General features: G+C 34.9%; 2 long non-coding RNA genes across 3 annotated transcripts in view; one reads left to right on the top strand and one right to left on the bottom strand.

The window, feature by feature from the left end:
• Positions 1 to 1,242: 1,242 nt before the first annotated feature.
• The window catches only part of LOC113508723, a 61,288-nt gene continuing 39,222 nt past the window's right edge, over positions 1,243 to 23,308 (bottom strand). The window contains exons 1-5 of one of the 2 annotated variants that reach the window (XR_003402044.1): positions 20,297 to 20,497; positions 18,371 to 18,454; positions 2,737 to 2,797; positions 1,894 to 2,055; positions 1,243 to 1,626 (exon numbers count right to left, since the gene is read on the bottom strand). This is a non-coding gene — a long non-coding RNA (uncharacterized LOC113508723). Of the gene's footprint in view, positions 1,627 to 1,893; positions 2,056 to 2,736; positions 2,798 to 18,370; positions 18,455 to 20,296; positions 20,498 to 23,308 lie in introns of those variants that run through there. The other variant, XR_003402043.1, reaches the window with a different exon arrangement.
• On the top strand, positions 2,859 to 8,224 carry LOC113508732. The gene is made up of 4 exons (XR_003402045.1): positions 2,859 to 3,711; positions 3,942 to 4,185; positions 5,293 to 5,420; positions 6,206 to 8,224. It is a non-coding gene; the product is annotated as an uncharacterized LOC113508732 (long non-coding RNA).

Here is a 23,308-nt window from a genome sequence, read left to right as displayed (position 1 = left end):
CTCTGGAAGGGGGTAATGTAGTGATCCAGGTTGTCATTCGGAAAAATAACAGTTATGGCATGTTGAATGTATGAAAAAGTCTAGAATCCGTCTCTTAATTTGAACCTCTACACCCGAAATACCATTCATTACACATTCAGGCACACATTTTGTGTCATGTTTTTTGAATTCTTGTTAAATTTAATTCATAATTTAGCAAAAACGTCACGGAGTATCCTTTCGTCCAAGCAAATGGCGATTTTTGCTAGAGTCTAAAGAAACGAAGTACCAGCATATTTCAAGCGAATCTCACCTTTAAAGGCACTCTTTCAAAACCTATTTTAGCGTGAAGCTCCATAGGTGGTTATATTTATTCCTTGAAAATCGCTACTCCTCAGACATTATGGGCTCCTAGTCATCGGGTTCGCGATCGCGCGCTGCCCCCGCTATTTGAGACCACGTGGCGACCACGTGGTGGGCTCTAGTTTTCATCTCTCTTGTCGGGAAAAAGATTTTATGTTTATTTAAATTCGTTCTGCACTAAGACTTCGGCCAATATAACATCATCGGTTATGCAAACTCAACTCACGCAGACGGCTGCGACCTTGTTTATTAACACATCGAATTATTAATTATTATTCTAAATTCTATTGCTTGAAACAATTTGCAAGTTTTTAATTATAATTTGCTAGGCCTCGTGTCCGTCTGTTCACCGCCGTGGTTCAACAATTTTGCGTCTTTAACTTTAATTGGCTTATTACTTATTATGGTTGCACAAACAAGCGATACCTAAACTTTCGCTTTGGAGTTCCAGGAATACTACAAGAAAAGCCTGAGACGTCACGAAAGCGTCGCTATAGAAGTTAGGTCTGGAAGAAAAATTAAGGAGCATATTCTTCTCAAAAAAGTGGATGTCGATGTTATTCGATAGTTTGTTTTCTGACGTCATGCACGTACTACGTCACTACTTACGTGTTGTTAGTACTGTTGCGTTATGATAGCCTAGTACATCGTCGTTCGCACACGCTCTATATAATCTATCTATCCAGCAAATTTATAACAAACAGCTAAATAAACTTTTTTTACAAATTATTTTCGACTAAGCACTTTTTTAGTTTTAGCTTTTGAACAGTTTTTTTGTCATTTTCCCTGCAATACTCATAATTTAAAATATTGATTTAAAAAGATAGATTATCACTTTAAATAATTCGTGAATTGTTTAAACTAGCAATCAATAAATGAATAATAGAAATAAAACACACATTTGACACCAAAGAAAACATATCAGAACTGTAACAAAAATAGTAGTAGAGACAATAGACATAAAAGGGACATGGATGGAGACCTTTCCTAAAATCAGTAACAACTTTGGTCGTCGCTTAAGAAACTTCGCTAATTTGACTAGCAATAAAGTTAGACAAGGCGTTTACCAATCTTGATGTTCACTTAATAGTCTCACTTATTGTTGCAACTTCACCCATACTTTCATAATAATTCCTTTCTTGTTGATACCTTGTACAGAGCAACAGTTGGTACTAACAACTGTCATGTTGTTAATACTCATAAACTAGTTATACCACCGTTCAGCATCTGTTTCCCATCGCGCTTTTCCGTTGAAAATCTGATGCCTTGTACCTCGTCTTCCAACTGAAAATTGACCAAACATATTACTTAATGAGTGTCTGGAGTAAAATTTTTGTGGCCTATATTGTTATTTTTTGAAAATGTCTAAAAGTAAATGCAAAATCATTATTGTTAAATATCAAATATTGAGTGTTTAGGTGCATTAAGACAAGACTTACTAACTAGAGTATAAACAACAAACCAATTGATTCTTAAATTAACCACATTATTTCTATCATTAGATAGTATATCTGTTAGTATAGATTATTAGTTGTTAATTTTGATAATTACCTTCAGTCTTGTCTTCATATCTTTGAGAACACAAAACAAGGCTGCTCTTTATTCTGGTTGAAGATAACTTGGTAGAACTGTACTCATCACCATCTTCCATCGTAGTTGATTCTATCTTTAGTTTGTAAGTTGCATCTTGGTGTTAAATACACAGGTTTCAAGCTAAACAGACAAAATAATGCTAAATTATTGTTCTGATGAATTGCAAACTTATTAATGACAATATAAAAAATATACTCAAGAAAATGTATGTACAGTCGCCAACAATTCCAAATGACAATAAGTTCCATTCGCTACAAGTTACCATTAATATTTGAACATTTATTACCTCGTTTATATCTGAGCAGATGCTTGTCAATAATTTCTATACAAACTACAAACCAAAAATATAAGTAAATTTACATAATACACGTACTGTACAAGCATGGATTAATGAACAAAGAGAGCTTGTTATAGTCAAACTACAGCCAAAAAGTCCAGATCTCAATCCCATTGAGAACTTTTAGGGTAAAATGGTGCAAGAGTGAGATGTGAATCAATGTCGAACAAAGGAAGCACTTAATCTTTCAGAGGCCGAAATTATTGTGAAAACGTTTTTGGTTCCTTGCGGTTACAAGACGTATCGAATGCAGAGATATGTAACACAAAATACTAATATTTTATGATATACACTACTCATTCTGTCATAAATAAAAAAAGATTCAATATTTTTTAATTTCATTACAATACCATGATCTATTTTCTAACAATATTTACATAAATTATCAGTTAAAGTATAAAAAAAACGATAGTCGTCGTTTTTGATTCCTCCTTTATATCACGCAGTAACGAAAAAGAGCTTACAGTTTGTCATCCCATATCTGCAAGTGACTGTTACTGTTGTGCTCTGCCCACCAGAAATATTCTGAAAAAGAAAGAGTCAAAACTGTATTCGTTTAGAACTAAGGATTAATATCCCAAATAAAATGTACAGCGGACGATAGAACATATTTTATTTTTAATAACACCTTATTTTTTCTAAGAATATTGTAGTTTTTCAATTTTATATATATAAATTACAAAAATACCCACTAAAAGGCAAAACTTTTAGATTTTAGGGAACTCATTAAATGCGTGTTTAATATTTGCCCATGCAATCCAAGACTTCTGTCAGGGTTTATTTATCAGGGTTTATTATGGAACCAAATAAGTTGAAAATTCAAATTGTTGATTGTATATTTTAGGTGCACGTAGTACGTAGTTGTTGTTATGAGCACGCATTTTAAATATCAAAACGATCTGAACATAGGCACAGAAATCGAAAGCTCTTTCTGTGTGGGGCAGAGAAAGCCTCAGTGCGCATGTCACTCGAGTACACACCCCCTTAGCCATCGCATTTTAGTGTTTCAAACTGAACAATCAAGACCTTTAGCATCGTAGTTATTCGAAGATTGTTACGAAACAAGTTGACTTTTACACATTTTGTAAAGTATGATATCAAAAATATATTTAACATTGGAGTTTGTGACATCTGCAGTCCGGTGGTCAATGCAAGACCGTGGAAAGTGCTAAAAACAATAAGTTTGTGACGTGTTATTCCGTAATGTTTTGAGCGCTGTTGCTATACATCACAAATCGGCGACTTGGAACCCCGTGTATGTTTACGACTTCATACCAGTGAATACCACCAAAGTGCAGAATAATATTGATGTTACTATTACGCACTTAAAGCTTATCAGAGTTGTATATTGAGTCAGTGTTGTATTTTGCTCGAGTTGAGAAATTTAAACAATGAGTGCTCGTGTAATATTTAAATTCATTACAGACCGATTGAGTGTGGTGAGTATGGAGGTGTTCATTACTTTGATACAGTTTCACAAAAGTAAAACCCTGGAAGAGAGCTGGAATGCTAGCATAGCATTTTATTCATGATCATTAACATATTGTTTTTACAGTTTGAATAAGGAGAATTGAGAATATTATATGATAGTTTCATAAAATTAAATACAAGGAGAGCTCATAAAAACAAAACAAAATAATGTCTGATTGTCATAATATATACATTTCAGGTGGGGTATGCCATGCTCTCTATAGTATGTGAGCCATTTGCATGTATCATTGTTTGGCTAAAGAATTTAATGGAACGGGCATTGGAGAGCCGATGTTTTGCTACAAAGCGAGACAAAAAGGAAGACGCATGCATTAAAAGTTCATTAAACAGCTCGAGTCGTCAAGACAGAGACCTAAAGCCAATTGAAATTACGAAAAAGTCTAGAAGTGCATTGGAAATGGACTGGAATGATTTTTGAACAGGTATGTATTAAAAATAGCTTAAAAGCAATATTTTTGGGATGATTTAGCCCTAGCGAAGCATCTGCGTTGTTTATTTTATCGTCTAACTGGAACTTTTCGGGATAATAGTAACCTTTCCCTTTATCCAGGACTACCCTTTGTTGTAATGGCATATAATCCGACCAGATATAAAATATACTTAATCGAACTTTTTTCCCTACTTTTTTTATAGAACCAATAAATTATCTTTTTTAACATGACTACATCACATGCCCTTTCACTGCATACGTCTCCTAGGCACTAAGACCGCAACGCGAATTGAGACTTATGAGCGATTAAGACATAATTTATAACAGAAATCCACGTTTATGGCTAGACTGTGCAGCGATTATCACTACTACTATATTTGATTTGTTATAGCGATAAGAACAACAATCGACTTTAGAGCAGAGAAACAGTATTACATCATCAGCTACATCAAATTACCAGCGGAAGTTTTTCAAATATTTCTTTACTTGCGCGGCATATCAATCAGTGGGGATCTGAGAAGGAGAAGGAGCAGGGTCCTCCCCCGTCCCTTTTTCAGTCCACAACATTATTCTTGCTTATCCTATCAAGCTTACACGTAGCCTCTGTTTCTGACCATACCATTTTCCATAACAAAAACAATCTTATGAGTAAGACTCAGCATAGTGGTTCATAAAGCTCCTCCAAAAGGAGTTATAAAATTAAAATTTCCAAATTATCTCAGCTGCCCACTGGCCGTTATCTAGTTCTAATCTACATTTACTAGAGTCAACTTTTCAGAGCTCTAAACGCTATGCAAATTATAATAATCCGTTAGAGTAGCAGAGAAGTATTTTGATGTGTTTCTATAGTAAAAATAGTGAATGTAAGTGGGACGAAATGGCTAAGCCGCAAGGCATATGACAAGACGTGATCCAGTTACCGACTGGTATAATAAGTTGTTGCATTGCATCCTATAATATACTTTTGTGTTATGTTGCTCTTTATTCTTATTTTGGCTTAACCATTTTTGTTGAAGAAAGTGTTATTTCGATACGTAAATACCTACAATTCGTTGCGGGTATTAACAGATACCTGATATCGTATTTTTATACATTTCAGGCACTTGTGTCCATGATACCTACAGTCTCTTCAAAGGTATCACAAGATTACCAAAGTCTTTTGCTGTCGAAAGTGTAAAGTTTGTTATATTATATGCTGTCGTCGAACAGAAGCTTCAGTCTGTTGCTGTAAGTATCAAGTATTTGGCGGCGAATATCTGCACGGAAGTAACCAAGTGAATAGGATTATCCACCAAAGTACAAACTCGTGGAATCTGAGTTCTCGAAAATGGTCGTGTCTCATTCTAATGCTTCACTGGGATTGATCATTAATAATAATAATTTATTTGCATCAAGCATACTAACACATTTAAATACATGGTAGTAGATACAATTTAAAGTAGATAAACAATAATTTGGCTTTGCTAAGTTGCCAAGACAACTTGTGTTAAGGACACTGGGCCGATCCCTTTTTGGATGTATCTTTTTTGGGTATAGATAAACTAACATTGTAGGCAACATTGATTATTAAGTTCAATATGTTACTATATGGGTTTCCTGAAGTAAATGATTATTATACTATTATTTTTGAGAAGTCCACAGAAAATACTAAAATTTACCAATTTAATTACGGGATCAACCAAGATTCCTGACATAAAAGTTCGGTGTTTGGGTTTTGATCCAGAAAGATCTTATTGGCCCAAACCACCGGAACCTTCGCTTACTTATGTGTAAACATTTGAATTTCTAAATAGTATTATAGATTAATTACACATAGATTTATAAAAAATAATTCGGAGAGTTTAGTTTTCCCTGAACATAATTTTATGCATATGCATAAATACTTATCAGGATATAGACAGATACAGGCTTGATGACACCCAAGTAGTGATTTCACTTTTTGGAAAATTGTTAACTGTAGAGAAAAGTAGCTATTAAGAGTTATGAGTGATCATTTCTTCTCTCGCTTTCAGGTGTTCCAACACGACGAGCTGTTTGAAATTTTGAAATAAGACTTCTTTGAATGCAAGACTACTTCCTCTTTCCATTGCAATAAGGGAAGTGGCTGAGTATAATATACATCTTAATAATTTTAAAATTAGTGTTAGAGATGTAAACTTCTCTAAAGTAGCTAAGTAAGTTTTAATCATACCAATACTATAAAAATGTACATATATTTTCCGAAGAGAAAAATTATCGTGAACGAATATTATAAAATATGTATATATTTATCTCTTAAGAATCCTAAAAACTTATTACATAGCCTAACAAAACTGTTTACGCAAGTAACGATATTACCCGCAGTAAGAAGTATTTATAAAAAGTGCAGGCCGGTAAGTAGGTATGAGAACTGTGAGGTCCATATCTGAGCTGTAGCTGGTAGGTACAGATATCATAATCCAGAGAGTTTATTTCTGCACAGCTCGCATTTGCAAAATTTAGCTTAAAATGTACGTGTTTCACTTGTATGAAAAGTAATGATGAATTTAAGAAATTTATCTAAAAATGATAAGTCTCTTTTTGGCATAGTCGGGAGTCGGATAAGCAACTTTGTATTTTTTATGCTGTTTATTAAAATGACTTTTACTATATTCCTCCTCTTGTTAATACTGTTATAATTAATTAGTGTATTAATTAACTTGAAGCTATTCCTGATCCGTAAATTTACTTAACATCTAAAAGATGAGATTTTATAAATATACTTCAAATTCAGGCAAAATCCAGAATTATATTTAAGTGTACAGAATTCGATTTTCATATTTTGCTTAGCAACTCCGTCCAGCGCCTCTGTGTCAGTAAACAGATATTTGTATTCTTAAGTCAGTCCGTTTGTACGTGCCATTTTCTTACTAACTATTAAAACATTCACTTTCGACAGCGTATGTTATGTTGTTATTTCCAAATTTGATGCTCAATACTTTTAACGGTATCGAAATGATTTTAACCTACTGGCGGCATAATCAACCTCAAATATACGAGAATTATCACGTTATGAATCAAACACTATTTTGCTTTTATTTCTTTTTATTTTATGTGATGACAACCATTTCGATTATTTTTAATTTGTCACAGTATTGATTGAAATGTTGGCCCATTATCGAGCCATGACTGCAAGTTGCAGGTTGTTTATATGACTGTTGTATTATATAATTCTATTGTTGCTAATGCTTAAGATATTTACACAAAGAATGTGGAAACCTACAACACTTTTAAAGTAATGTTTCGAGAGTAATGTGTGAGCAACATTATATTATAACTAGTGTTTTAGCCTATAACTCATGACTGTACTAAACTTTATCGAAAAAGATTATTGTAAAATATTTAGCTAAATCTATAAAAAAATATATTACGTTCGTAATGATAGTATAAATTGAAATAATTTAAATAGTACTCTTATGCAATAACAACTGTTGTACAATATTAACATGTGTTGTTTGTGTAGTCCGAGAGGTGAGCGACAAGGTGCTTTTCATAAAAATTGTTTAAATGATTTTTTTACATTAGGGCTTTTGTGATCCCTTAACAATAATTAGGTGATCTTTAGGTCAGTCAGTCTAACTAAAGCGTTAAGCAACTTAAAAGTTATTAACAAAGGAAATTTATAAAACACGTGATACGTTTGTCAAATAGATCTTGGAAAAATACCAATCAATCACGAGTCGAAGCTATGGAAAATAGAGATATTCTGCACGAGCTTTTTCAAAGTCACGACAGTTACTATCAAAATTATCACCTTGTCGTTCCCTACCCAAATATTTATGATATGCCTAAGAATATTTTTGTGTGTTGTCGCAATACTAATTTATATGTAAAAAAAACTACATTATGCATTCATAGAATAAAATACACCTAGAGACAGTATTCTTAACTCTTTTCCGGTATCCTGATTAAAACAGAATTGTCAGAAGGATAAACCGGCACCAAGTCTACATTATTAGTAATATACTGAATATAAATTGTAATTCGTATTTTAATTATATTTTTATGTCAACTTGTTTACACCCGTGGAGTGGTGTTAGGTTAGAAGAAAGAAGTTAAAATTATATACGTAGTACAATTTGGTCTTTAATTATTTTTCCAAATGTTTTACATTGATTGGTGTATTGTCTTATTTATTTATAAGTAAAAGATATAAGCTGTCCCAGCAATTTTGTTTTGCCATACAAGCTAGTTCTAGGGCATGTCTGCCATCGGCTAAGCACTTTCGAGACCAACTTTTGTGGAAGGTTTCGCAAATATTGATTAACTTACTAAACAGACTGGGATTCTAATTATTTGCGGTTTAACATTGTACTTTTACAGAAAATCGTTCCAGAATACGTTTTAGATTTTAATCTGAAAGACATAGGAGCAATCGCAAGATGTAAGTTTCTTACAGCCGTAAGTATTGATGTTGGTACCAAGAGCTCCTGGTGAAGAGAATCTCTCGCGTTCCCTTCACTAATGCCGATATAGTGAGTGATTCAAAGGAAAAGTCATGGTTACATTTAACTAGAGACGTACAGAGCCGATGTTAGTCGTATGTGAGGAACATAAGGCTAGACTTAATATTAGAACATTGAATCCTACTACTATTATAAAGGCGAAAGTTTGTAAGTATGGATGTATGGATGTTTGTTACTCTTTCACGTAAAAACTACTGAATGGATTTGAATGAAACTTTACCACAATATAGCTTATACATCAGAATAACACATAGGCTACAATTTTTGAGGTTTCTAATGTGAGGTCGTATAAAAACACATTTTTTGTGCTTACATTGCAAACGCTGACTGAATCCTACAAGATAGATAGAAGGCAGGTATAAATTATAACTTATATCTTCTAACCACGCGGACGAAGTCGCGGGCAACAGCTAATAAATAATAATAATACCTGCCTATATTGTAAGACCGCCGCGCTGGGCACGACAGATGTCAGATTTAAACATAAAATAAATAACACGTTTTTTTAGTATTTTTATTTTATTACACACACCATAAGTATAAATTATATGCACGATTTAAATTAAACATTTACAAAACTGCCTTTACATTGATTTTAAATACGCTTTAAATTGTTGAAAAAATTTTTTACATATTAAGAAATATATAATATACCATGAAAACTAAAATGTTGCCGAAATAAATCATTCGAAATAAGTGCTTCTGATTTAAATTAAACATTGACAACACGGCATATCTGTTTACATTAAATACACCCTAAATTACTATTTTAACTATAACTAAGGTAAAATACTTTATAATTCATTAGGAAACCCAAAATGTTTTCGAAAGGAATTTAGAAAAAAATATGCTTATAGTTAAAACATTTATAGATAAACCCATGTTTTAATAGAAAGGTTGTCTTTGTGAATTAAAAGTATGTTCAACATTTTGAATTTCACTTTATTTTTCAAAAGCTACACAGAATGGTGAGACTAATCTTTCATGAGAACCTCAGATAAGCGATTCCTTTTAATTAATTATAATTATTAGTCATTATTACAAAGTTATATTATCGTACTAATATTATAAACGTTACTAATACTACTACATTCACTTTGCGCATCACACACACATATTCAGTTACATAGACATACATTTTTTTTTTCAGTATGAGGCCTATTATTTCGTGCTATTCATAGAGTATGCGATTCAATTCCTTCACATTAATTCTTCTTACCAACTGTGCCTGCGTAGAAAATTTCTATAGTTGACTGCTCGTGATATACAGATTTCCGATAAATATTGTTTTCGTCCCAGCGGATTTCTTCTTGGATCTTCATAAATTTCAATACGTTGAATTGGTTTGGGATTGGTCAGCACAAATTCGTCATTGTTTATTTTATAATCAACATTTCTTAAAGCTATTATATCTAATTCTTTCGCAATACTAATGAATTCTTGTAAATCTTGTTTTTTAATTGTCACTGTGCCTTGATAAATATAGTGTAATAAGTTTTGCAACACTTCACAAGATATTTTGTGTAAAATCAAATATGCAATGAAATCGGGACTCTTCGAGGCTGGTGGGCAGAGCTTTATAATGTCTTCGAGAAAAGGAGATGCCGCAGTTAACATTATTTTATGGGCAGTCAAATGCCCGTTTTTGGTTACAATTTTGAGGTCTATTTGGCGCTGTTGAGATAAATTCTGAAGGAATGTTTGCCTTAAATTCTCGCCATGGTGTTTCCACGTTATGTCATATACTTCATCTGTTTCTTCGATGTCCAAAATACCTTCTGGCAGTTGTTGTAAAGGCTCCATTTTTGCTCCGTACAACTTATTCACTTCGATTCCTTAGGTTAATTAATGTTTTGCATATTAACAAGTTACTCGATGATAGTTCTCAAGGAAGTATTTGCAGTCACCTCACTTTTATTTTAATAATACACAAATCACTGAACGAGATGTAGACTGTGTTGCCCCGTGATTGGTGAGTTTATCGATTTTAGCGACGACACGTTTTGAAATTACATTGGGGCTTGAAGTTAGACATTGAGATTACGAGTTTTGATTCAGTATATAAAGAATAATGGCTTAATAATTTGAAATAACTATTGAATTTGAAATTTAATAAACTAAACCATAAAACTTAAACCTATTGTCGCAAATAAAGAAAAATATTAATCTAAGCAGAAAATATTTTTTTCTTAATTGTTCAAGCATAAAATTTACAAATATCAAAAGTAGATATAAAACTATAAAAAAAATATTCATTATCTACAATCCACCCTCCTTACCTATTTGGGGAGAGGATTGCGAATATCCGCATCCGAATCCACAAAATAATGAGGATCTTTAGCATGATTTTTAACATCTACATCCGCAATAATTGATGCGCTCTTTGATACAAATGCAGTTTGATACAGATGAAATAGAAGTTGCAATTTACGGCAAGAAAGATACGTCGGAGGCCACATCTTTTTAAAATACTAAGTGGGTGAACCGTACTTAGTCTACCAAATTGCTAATGGATATTTTTAAGTGCCTTATATCTCTTTATTTCATATCAGTGTAACCGTTCAAAAATCTGCATTTGCATTCGATATTAATGTGAATGCATGTTTTTAATACCTATACTAAAAAAAAACACGTACAATCCTGATAATTCTTAAAGAATAATTATTAGAGTAAGAGTAGAGAACTTACACTTCCAACGGAAAAAAAAGGATTAACTAGTTCAACGAGCTGAACCTGCTAATATGACGCGCAATTAACGTGGAGCCTACAATATTTCAACAATATATTTATATCGCAAATCATTGGTCAGTTGGCAGGTGATTTGAAGATCGCAACCCAAGAAGACAAATTAATCCCAACCAGTCGTGGAGAAACGAGAAGAATAGAAACACCAGAAAAAATCTGTATCACCCTATGGTCGTCGATTAGTCGAGAATGCCTTAGGCATCAAGCCCACCTTAGCACATATTTTCAAGTATAAATAAATAAATAAAAATGATAGAGCCGCCTCAAGTAGCGTAACGGAGACAACTCACTTGGTCCTATGCCATACCCAATAGCACCAAATTGTAAATACAGGATGACGGTACAATTAAACCTAGTACGAAAACTGTGCCTTCTCAGGATACATCGATCAAGTCGAGGGTAGTTACATCCAGTCCTTTTCCCCAACTATGTGGGGTCGGCTTCCAGTCTGACCAGATTGCTTTGTTTTGCTTCCGACAGAACATGCGCAGATCGCCGTAGCTTCACATCTTTAGTTAATTCTGTTTAGCGTTGCTAAAAATCAGAGCAGATATGGGTTCGCCAATTGATCCGTCGCACTCCACTACTGGCAGCAGTTCCACCAAAGGATTGCGCTTAGTAGATATGTATAATACTATAGTGGCGAATGTTGATCAACGTTTGCTGGCGATTGGAACCGAATTTAGATCCTACGATGCGATTTTGTTGTTTTGGAATTTTAGGAAGCCGTTTATTTCAACTCTATAGAAAATAAATTCTGGGAATTCTTTTGGTCCCGAGAGAGTGAGAGCTGCCACTGGGTCTCAAATGGTCGATTATGCGTTTGGTGAAGGCAGAATTTACAAATCACATTGGGACAATGTAAAGAAACCGCTTGTATTTCTGAAAGACAAAGCCACCCTGGCGACTAAATATTCAAAATATTATACTCCAATACAACTCGGAGCAGATATAGAAAATATCAAAACGATGCCAAGAACTCGTTTCATCAAAGACGGTAACTACGTACTACGGGTACCTACTCGGCATGCCTGACAGAGGAGATACCAGGGAAAATACCTATTGTCCAGAAATGTAAATTTCCAGGATACATCGACCAAGTCGAAGACACTTTCAAGCACATTGGGGATATAAAACCTACTCCCAGAACTGTAGGTTCTCAGGATCCATCGATCAAGTCGAAGGTACTTTCAGGACGTTGCGGGGATATGAAACCTACTCAAGAACTGTCACTTCTCAGGATCCATCGATCAAGTCGAAGGTACTTTCAGGACGTTGCGGGGATAAGAAACCTACTCCAAGAGCTACAAAGACGTAGTGGGGATAAGAAAAATTTGCGGCGACTTTACTGGTTAGTGAAATGCTACAATATAGCCTAGACTGAAGCCGGTCTCCTGTTTCACTCACACAATAAAACTTCTGTCTTTGACTGCTGTTGGTTAATGTTACTGTCCCATTATCATTAAAAGATATACGTTAAACGAATGGGCAACACTGCAACAGTATCCAACATATAAAGATAACATGCCACTCGGCTTGCTGCAAGACGACAACGAGTCGAGTGTATGTTTGATGTAACTTCATTGAACTGTACAGCAATACAAATTCGACTACGATTTGCTATAGTATTGACTACATGTTTTCCAGCTCGAGCACAGATATTGTGGGATATTCACAAAGATTCAATGACTGATGATATATTGCATCAACATCATACACGGAGCAAAGCTCTAAAGATAACATTCAGCAACGAAGCATTGATTGCTATTGAGAATCTTTGTCATTACCAACTTATCACTGACTCATTTCGATATGAATTCGCCAAATTGCATCTGATTTAATTAACACTGAAATGAATCGCGAGCTGCAGGACAAAACTGTAGAAAGAGCACTCGCAATGTCCCACTAATGAAAGACGAACAAGGAACCATTTACGACCGCAATTTACTCTCAGTTTCAGCAGGACTAGGTGGGTTCCTCTTTTTGGATGCAGCGGGTGAAATTGGCACAATTTTTACCACACTAATTCTTGCAACTGGTGGGACAGTTACGTCACAACGGCGCGTGAGGGAGACCGCACTAGTGCGGAGTCGCGCTCTAAATTCACAACACGAATAAATCTTAATCTTAAAAATCCGTCTCTTAATTTGAACCTCTACATTGATGCTGGCTTCCAGCATCGCAGGACAATAGCGTACCATCCAGCCTGCAACGGACTGGTGGAGAGATTCTACCGTCAGCTAAAGGCTGCAATCACCTGCCAGGCAAGCAGCAGTTGGGTGGAGTCTCTTCCACATGTGCTGTTAGGCGTTCGAACTGCCTATAAGAAGGATGCTCAGGCTTCCGCTGCCGAATTAGTATATGGACAGCCACTGCGCCTCCCAGGCGAATTTTTGGACCCGTAGGTCGAGGAGACGGTCGACATGACCGACTATTTGTCAAGGCTTCGGAGTATTGTTCGGGGCCTGCAACCAGCTCCAGCAGCGAGACAGAACAGCCGCTTCAAAACCTTCATTTTCAAGGAGCAGGCCACTGCCACTCATGTGTTCCTTAGGGACGGCACTGCTGGTGGTGGTCTGAAACCGGCATACACTGGTCCTCACAAGGTGCTCGAACGTGGTGACAAGGTGTTCAGACTACTGGTGAACGGTAAACAGGCATCGGCATCGATAGACCGTATCAAACCGGCATTCATACTGCGTGACCCTGACACCACATAGCACAATTACACAAAACCCACAACAGTCACCACTCAACAACAACACTCCTTACTACGCACTCGACGCGGATAACCGAGAAACCGAGATAACCTTCGGCTGACGATGGCGTCGTCAGAACGACGAAGTCAGGTAAGTTCCCAGAGTATTATCGCCCTTGACGGTCTCTGGATGAAATGTTGTAAGGTAATGTAGTGATCCAAGCAACCGGTGGGACAACTACGTCACCACGGCGCGTGGCCTAGACCGCACTAGTGCGGGGTCGCGCTCACGCACGCTTAGCAGCGACTGTCTCACCGGTTGGTTGTCATGAGTGAAAAATAACAGATATGTCAGTTAGTTAGCAACCTGTACAACACGAATAAATTTTAATCTTAAAAATCAGTCTCTTAATTTGAACCTCTACAATTGCATTGTGGCAACGTTACTAGATAGAGGCAGATCAGCTCATTCGTATTTAAGCTGCCACTAAATATTCAAAATAACCCTGACGCAGTGTACAACATTAAAAAAACAATGTACAGTTATCATTTGGGATGAATGTACTATGGCACACAAACATTCAATTGAGTCGTTGAACGGCAATCGTACTTAGCATGCTCTCGAGTGAAAAAATCGTTCGACAGTTCACAATCTCGCGAGATCGGGACATTTTTTTTTACTGCTCCTATTTAGTATTTCTGATTAGTGTCGTTGCGGGTTCCAGGGTAGTTTATTGTTTCACCTGGTGGACACACCGAACTTAAATGTTTCTATGGTTTTTGTTAGTTTCGTTGTAGATCCTGGCTTACAGGAGTTTCAATGACTGACTGGCTGTCTTGTATAAACAATACTGTGATTTCCCCAAAACTCGAAAGGTCAATAGAAAGCAAGACAAAGGAAAGCATTTTGCCACAATTATTATACATAGCTGATTGGCCGTTTCTAAAAACGTTTCAGCCGTGCATCGATTGGAAGAAGGGAGAATATCTTATGCAATGTTTACAATGAACAGAATGTACATAATTTATGTTGATTCCGCAAAACTTCAAATATTCATCGATACGACGTGGATGTTAAAGAAACTTTTGACCAAAAGTTGTTGAGCAATCTTGACACTAGCAATCTGTCACCTTGCGAAAGCGAGCTATTCCTGAGAGATAATTTCATTGGTACAATTAAGAAAAATCAACTACATATTATTATGTCGAATAATAAACAATAAGTTACGTATAGAAAGTGGAAAAACTACAGTTCAAATTCTCAACTCCTAAATCAAAAGACATCCCAATTTTTAGCTGCCCAGGTGTCACAGACCGAGCTTCCCAAACATGCAGGTATTCAAAGAACGTGAAATGCTACTAACCTAAAAACTTATACTTCAGAAAAAAATCTTGCTTAAATACTATTCAAGTAAACGCACCATCACTTATCAAAAACTTTAAATGTTTGAATTGAGAACCGCAATGTAAACTATAAAAAAGCAAAATATAAAACTAGACACGTACCAGGATACTATAAAATATTAGTGTGTGCCTGTAACTGCGCAATATTAACGCACACATCCATACAGCACAAATATATACATAACATTGATAGTCACGAATAGAGATATGTGATAAAATGAGACAGGTATATTTGAAATTTACTGAATGAATTAAGAAGACCGTAAAGGCAGGAGGGTGTTGGTGCACTGTACTGTCCTGCGTACCTATGTCGAATTTTACGTCACAATAAATCAATAACCGCTTGCAAATAACGATACAGAACCCTAATTTGAAACGCACCCCTACTGGCACATTAGCTCGGTTGGATAGAGCATCGTCGTCCGGGGTTGAGACACGAAGTCCGTGGGTTCGAATCCCACATGTGCCGCCACCCCTTTTGCTTAAAATTTTTATTTCTTTAATAATTTGTGTACACACAAAGTAGTTACAAACACAACATTCAAAGAAATCTTTACCAGGAGACCCGCGGTTAGAAGATGTGGTTATTTATTTTGTACTTGGAAAATTTATAAACATTCCAATGAAATATCTACTTGCTAACATTTTACACAAAAATTAAGTCAAGTAATTTTTTCAAATTGAGAAAAAAAGCTGCTCCATAGATCCGTCTCAGTGGGAGAAACTGGCATCCAACCGCAGAGACTGGAGAAGCCGCGTAAAAGCCAATGTCTATGACTTTGAAGCCCGTCGGCTTTCTGAGCTGGATGCCAAACGAGATGAGTTGAAAGCTCGACCACCCTTAGCTATCAACTACAATTTTGTGGCTGGTACCCTGACATGCCCGCAAAATTGGTTACTCCAGCCACATGAGAGCACACGCACGCCAATAGAGTCGAAGCAGTCGCCGTTACCGAAATCGGTGTGGAAGAGATTATTATTATTAGGGTCCAGAGAAATTAAAGAAATTGAGCTTAGTTATCGCCTCCCATTTTTGAAATGAGACAATAAATCCTACATATTGAGTATGATTGCCAGTGTAACATCACATATTTATTTAAACCTGATCTTACAATTTATTTCTCAATCCCACTATAATAATTAATCCTGCATCCTTGCATCATCAAACTTAATGAAAAGAGTCAAACCAATTTTATACAATTTTTTATAATATTTGGCATGGGACAATGTAAGATGCTCAAGAGTTTGCTTAGGGACTACTGGTCCGATTTGAAAAAATATTTTAGTGTCAGATAATTCATTTATTGACGAAGGCTATTTGATTCACTTACAATCATTCCAGATTTTCTTAACATAATTAGTCTCGTTTCATGCACCAGTGTTCACTACCATTCAATAAAAAACAGGCCAAGGTAATTTTAGATATTACAACCTAACAGAGCAAACCAAAACAGTTATCAAATTAACCAAAAAACAAATACAAGAACCATTTCCTGCATTTGACAGACTAGCAGTAGCTTAAGATCAAAGTTAAGTCGGCTCCCTCAAACATCTGACATTTAGGCAGGCTTTTATAAATAACTAGCTGTCTTGGCGAACTGCGTACCGTCTAAAATGATAAACATTACTTAAGACCAATCCACAGTCAATTTGTTATACAGTACATATTCGAACCACAAGAACCTTAAAAAGGTATTTTAAGTCGCTTTCGGGAGTGAGCTCCATGTGACAAGTATGAACGCTCCTTTAAGCAAGTGATTTTTCTTGTTACAGAAACCAATGTTACATTAACATTGGTTAGTTAGCATTCTTAATAAGGGCATTAAAAGAACAACGACGGAACATGAAGGACCCAAGATCAGCGCAATATTCAACTAAGCACAAAACAATTTTGTTTTTGGTGACGACACGCTAACGCCTCGGCGACGATGGTGCACAAACGACAGAAGTTCGTCTCCGAAAGACTCTAAATTAAAATAAGTTGTACTAAGAACAAATAATACCAGAAAGACGGTATCACAAACTCCACAAACGACTACAGGTCATTTCGAATACATTTCACACTCAAACTGCTTTATACCATAGTTATTTTAAAAACTTAAAACGTGCTTCATTTTTTAAATTCCAATTCTCTTTTGCTGGTAGAATGTTTAAAACCATTAAAATATCTCATTTTTTATAACAAATATATCTAGACATTTTTTTTCAGGGCAAAACTGATATCTGATATCTGATATCCAAGATATTCCAAGGTGAGAAACACTTCCACATCCAAGCCAATTTGCGAAACACAATACCTAACGAGAAGACAACTACATCGATCAATTCTTGCTCATATTTTACAGGCTCAAGTATTTTAAACTATTTTCTATTTATCTATCTACTCGTTAGTCGTAAAAATGCTTCTTAAAATTTCTGACACCCATGTGACATGCTTTTTTTTAATCGATTAGAGAGATCGTGCCAGTCCTCTTTTTATTTATATGATATCATTGGTGCCAGTACTAAAAAAGATCATATAACCCAAGACGTTTCTATAAGTAAAGTTGCATGCTACTTTCTGAGAGAGCAAATACGATAGTAGGTACAACAATATGTAATGTCACATAAATATTTTTTGTAGAATAGAAAAATGCATACTTTGGTTTTTTAAAGTTACCTCTTAAGAATAAATACCAGTAATAATACATCTACCAAAATGTAGAAGTCGGTAACGAAAATTACTATTTCATTTTTAACGTCTTCCAGGTTTGAATGTAATCCGAATGATTGTAGCAATAATTTTGAAACATTTTACGGTATACGACCGTCTAAAAGCCTTATTAGTCTTATTTTTTGAAACTTACGTTTATGCAGTAGAACATGATAAGGCGTAGCTGGCTGTTCGAGCCCTTATGGTGCAGTCCGAAACTTGTGCCAAAACAGCGGTCCTGAAAAACCAAAATTGCAAAAAATAAGTTATTCAAATTTAATGTGGTTGCTGGTTAGAAAGTTCTTTAGTGATAAAACAAATTCTGTAGTTCATTGATGTATGCATTGGTATGTATACGTATAGGTACCTGATCTGTATTTTTTTAATTAAGTATGTAACACTTACTACATTTTTTGAAACAAAGTAAATATTCTTAACATTACTTTTATACAATCTTTATTAATATTCAAATAAGTGGTTGTTTGATTTCATAGTACAATAGAACTGAAATTCTATTTCATCGGTCTTTTCCGGAGAGAACCACCCAGATCAATAAGTAAATTAAAATTAATTCTGGACCCAATATAGTGGATAACATTTAATATTACTATAATATATTTATTATATATTACTATTCCATGATGGCCTCCCCTTTCCATATGTTGTCTCCTTGTCAGCCCATTGTGCATCTAATGTTCCTTATAAGTACTGCATCAGAGCAATTATTCTCCATGCTATTATAGATGAAGAGTTAGTTTTACTGTCTGGGTTCAATGATTTACTTTTGAAAGAAGAAAGACATACCCGAAAGCAACTTTAATCCTTGTGTTGAGAGAGTTTCACAAACATTCAAATATGCACAAAGCAATATGAAATTCATGTTTGGGTGTCTCTAAATAAACTAGACAGATTCCGTATTGTACCTTATAACATGTTTAGTAAATATTCCTTATCACATCATAACTAACAATTTAAACAACAGATTACAATTTCTTACAATTATTTATTTTATTAAACCAAATTCATACACAGCAATTACTGTGCATGTATCAAACAGTTTTAATATTATGTGTGCCTCTTTACTTGACATGCTCTGCACTTACTGAACAATAGCTTAAAAATAATGTAAAATGGACTAAAACCAAGCAAGAGAGACTAAGGACAAATTACTTAAGAAACAATATAATATATGTATGATAGTGTGCCAATATTAATTAGTTTTAACTCAAACAAATTATTATTATAATTGTAAATTACACAATTTCGACATGATTATAAATATTGTAAAATTATGTAATTATTATTTGTAATATAGGACGACCAAAACATGTGCATTCCAACAAACAAAACAACACATCATCTTTCCCCACTACCCTGATGTTTGATTGTCTTATAAATACCCGCTGTCTGTGTAAATGATTCATTAATGGTTGAGCTCTGATAGAATAAACATAGTACTTATTGGATACCCACATATTTTATTATGGATCACTCTTGTGTTCTTCACCAGTAACCAGTAACCAGTCTCGTGTTCAACATGTATAATATATTAATATGTGCATACTATAAAATTTTGACACCTTACACTAAATATATTTTATTAAGTATTTACTATCATCACTCAATATCTAATTTAAGGGCAATATTATTAGAAACCTTATGAATAGTATGTAGTACTGTTGCAATATTCCACATCCGTTTCAAACAAAACTACTGTCATAGTTTTCAATACAATTAATTAATTAATTAATGCTTCTAACTTATTAGGAATTTTGTTAATGTTTGTAAGTACCTGATAGGTGTCTTGTGTTTTTTGAATCATATGAATCCAAGCATATTAGTTATTTTTATATTTGCGGCTTAGTTTGGCAGATAATCTAAACAAGTACCAGCCTGCCTCTGCCAAATCCCAAATAATTATAATATAGGTACCCAAGTACTGTACTGTATTGTATTTAATACAGGGGACACCTTATCATGTTAATGTTATTAAAGTAAAAGTTACAATTATAAAGCAATTGATATAATTATTTGTATAGTATAGTTATGTATAGTTTTAAATAAAGAAAAAATGATATACCTAGTTGTTTGTCCCGACCTTTACTTTCACTCACATTTTTTTCCAATTGGCACCGGTTATGTTGTGTTCAATCCGATTACAGTTTTTATTTTACAATTTCACTTGTCTTCAGTCTTGTATATTTCCCGCCTTTTCACGCTTTTTGACATTTGGGTTTCACAGATACAAAAAAGGGCAGGCCTTATTTATTAGACGTTTTGGCTTCATACTATTAAAGTTATTTTGTATTCAAGATTTTTACATATTAATATTATGATAATGTAATTTAAAACTAAACAATCATTTGCTGTACACAAAAAAAAAAAATCAAGGTATCAAAAAACTCATCGGCATCGCTGCCGGCTGGGAGCGTGCCCAAAAGGCTGGCAAGATATTGTAATTGTAGTTATATTATTTCATATTTGTAGAAACTTTCTAAATATAATTTTTTGAGATCTATCGGGAACGGATGCTACTTATATTTTAAATTGTTAGAGTAACGTGTTTTCGGTATAATCTGTATAAATCGATTGAAATTGCAAACTTTTGTATAAAATTATAATACTAAAAAAATCCTCACCCATGAAGCATGTTTTATTTCAAATTTAATAGTACATTGCCAATAAGTTGGTATAATAGCTATTACTTAATATACTTTTTTAAATTCTGATTAAAAGCGTCTCTAAATACCTATAAGGTGTAGCCTCATGAGTCGCTCGTCGCTCGTATACAGCGACAAATCTGATCACGTGACCCCATTTTAAATTTCCCGCTACTCGAAAAAGCGACAAAATACGGTCGCAGGAAAGGTACAAAGCTGAAAATGTTGAGCAACGGCTTTAGCAGTCGCTCGTCGCTTTTCTGCAGCGACAAATCTGGTCACGTGATAGGTAGCGATAAAGCTCAAAATGTTGAGCTTTATAACTGGGAAAAGATCATAGATAATTAATACACAAGAGAATAGAGAAATGAAAAGAAAACCAATCGAGTGAGCAAATAATTTCGGACTACTAATTTATAAAAGTTTCTGTTTGAAACAAATACGCCATTAGCGATGAGCCGTACGTATTCATCCACCTCAAATTTATTTTGCTGTTGTTTTTAAATAAGGTGTAACGACAATTTTATTTGTAATTTACGGAAATTACCTAGACTACAAGAGATTTTATATTTTCAGAGCAAAAAATAGATTTGATTCATATTCACATGCATTTATATGTTAAAAAACTGGGTTTTCAATATATCAATCATGTCAAGGTAATGTTTTCGTGTTGAATTACGGACGTAATCATTTTCTGTTTTAATTTTCTATATTAAGCAAATAATTTTTTTACACCGCTAATTATTGAAAAAAAGTTCCCGCCAAAAAAGGACAGGAACGGGATCGTGGTGTTGGTGTTTTTTGGGGTAATTGAAACGTTTTTTGTTGGACACAATATCGGGTTATCTCGGTTCGTTAAATTTATTAACATGTTGACGCCAATATACAATAGTGGTAACCACTTTATTGATTGTTTTTAACATGCCATGTTAACCTAATAAGCTTTAACTATCTTTTGTAACCAAAGAATGTAACAAAATAAAATCTGTTATTATATGCGTTTATGAAAATAGTTTCCATACTTTTTTGCTGAACCTTCAGCTCTGAAAAAATACATAACTACATTGCATAGCACGAGCGCAGTACTGAACATGCGCAATAGATATTCGTGTACAAGGATAGCATAGGGTATGAAGGAGTTAGTTGATCTCGAGCTACTTTCAGTTTCTGCTGAACATTTGGAACTAGGTATATTGATTATTGTAAGTTTGTAGAAACGCGTCAAGCTCCATTATAAAAATACTGACTTAGAAAACATGAACATGAAGAGGCTGTGGGAGAAACTTGTGAATAAAATGATACAAATTCAATCGCAATGTGTACCTGATGTGAAAAGGAAGCCTGTCTCGCGTATATTTGCAGACATTTGGTTTGCCTTCCTAAATTTCACCTCTTACAACTTTTTAACACACAATACGCCTTTAATACAAACCGAACTGAAAAGAAACCACTCAATCCGTTCTGCAGCTATGATGCCTCAGATAAACACGAAAAACTTATAACCTTGTTTTTTGCCTGTTTAAAAAGACGATGCACAAAAATATTCGTTTAAGGGTTAATTGTTACCAATTTGATACGCTCAGCCATTGCACGATCCTGCGTTCGTGTGCTTTACTTTCCCTGCACAGCCATTAAAATTTCAGTTTATTCGGAAACTGGAAAAAGTTTTTTAAAAATGTGATTCGTATTTTAAGCTTCATTAAAGAAACAACATTAGGTACTTCGAGTAGCGACCAAGTAAGCAGCATTTACACTACTGTCATACAAATATCAAACTTCGCGCCCGAAATAGCGGCCTTAACGAGTGTGAATGCAACAAAATATATCCTTGCCTCTTTCAGGTTTCAGGATCAATGTTCACCTCCCGCTTTCCGGGAAACCGATCCAATAATCCGGGCCGTACGTACAATACCGATGCTATATGCGTTAGTGAGGCACAAAATATCGCTGGATAACCGGCATACTCCTCACAGGATACAGGAAAATGAAAACGTGCTACGAGGCTTTTGAGTAGCGACCTCTAGTATCGAGAAGCGTATTCACAGGTACAGACAATGCCACAGGGGGCAGAATAAAATTCTGAAAATGTGCTACGAGGCTTTTGAGCAGCGATCTCTAGTATCGAGTAGCGGAATCACAGATGGAGAGAATGCAACAGGTGGCAAACTTTAAATCTGCCACCTGTTGCTTTATTGTGAAGCCTTATGTCAGGAACTCGACGATACGACCTCCTTTATGGCTATGTTCTCCTAGTAGCGGAAGGCATCATTGGAATTATTCACAATTTTTGATGGGTGTCCGTATCTATAACGGCGTAACTCCACGATTTTCACGATTTTCCGAGAGGTTCAGTTCCATAACAGCGTAACCGCCAAAACGTCTCAACTCCAAAAGGACGTAAAGCAAATTTCAATCCTCGCGTGTGGCTACCA

Source organism: Trichoplusia ni, chromosome 1, assembly GCF_003590095.1.
Source record: "Trichoplusia ni isolate ovarian cell line Hi5 chromosome 1, tn1, whole genome shotgun sequence".
In the NCBI taxonomy this organism is placed as follows: Eukaryota; Metazoa; Arthropoda; class Insecta; order Lepidoptera; family Noctuidae; genus Trichoplusia; species Trichoplusia ni.
This window is presented reverse-complemented; position numbering and strand designations above follow the sequence as displayed.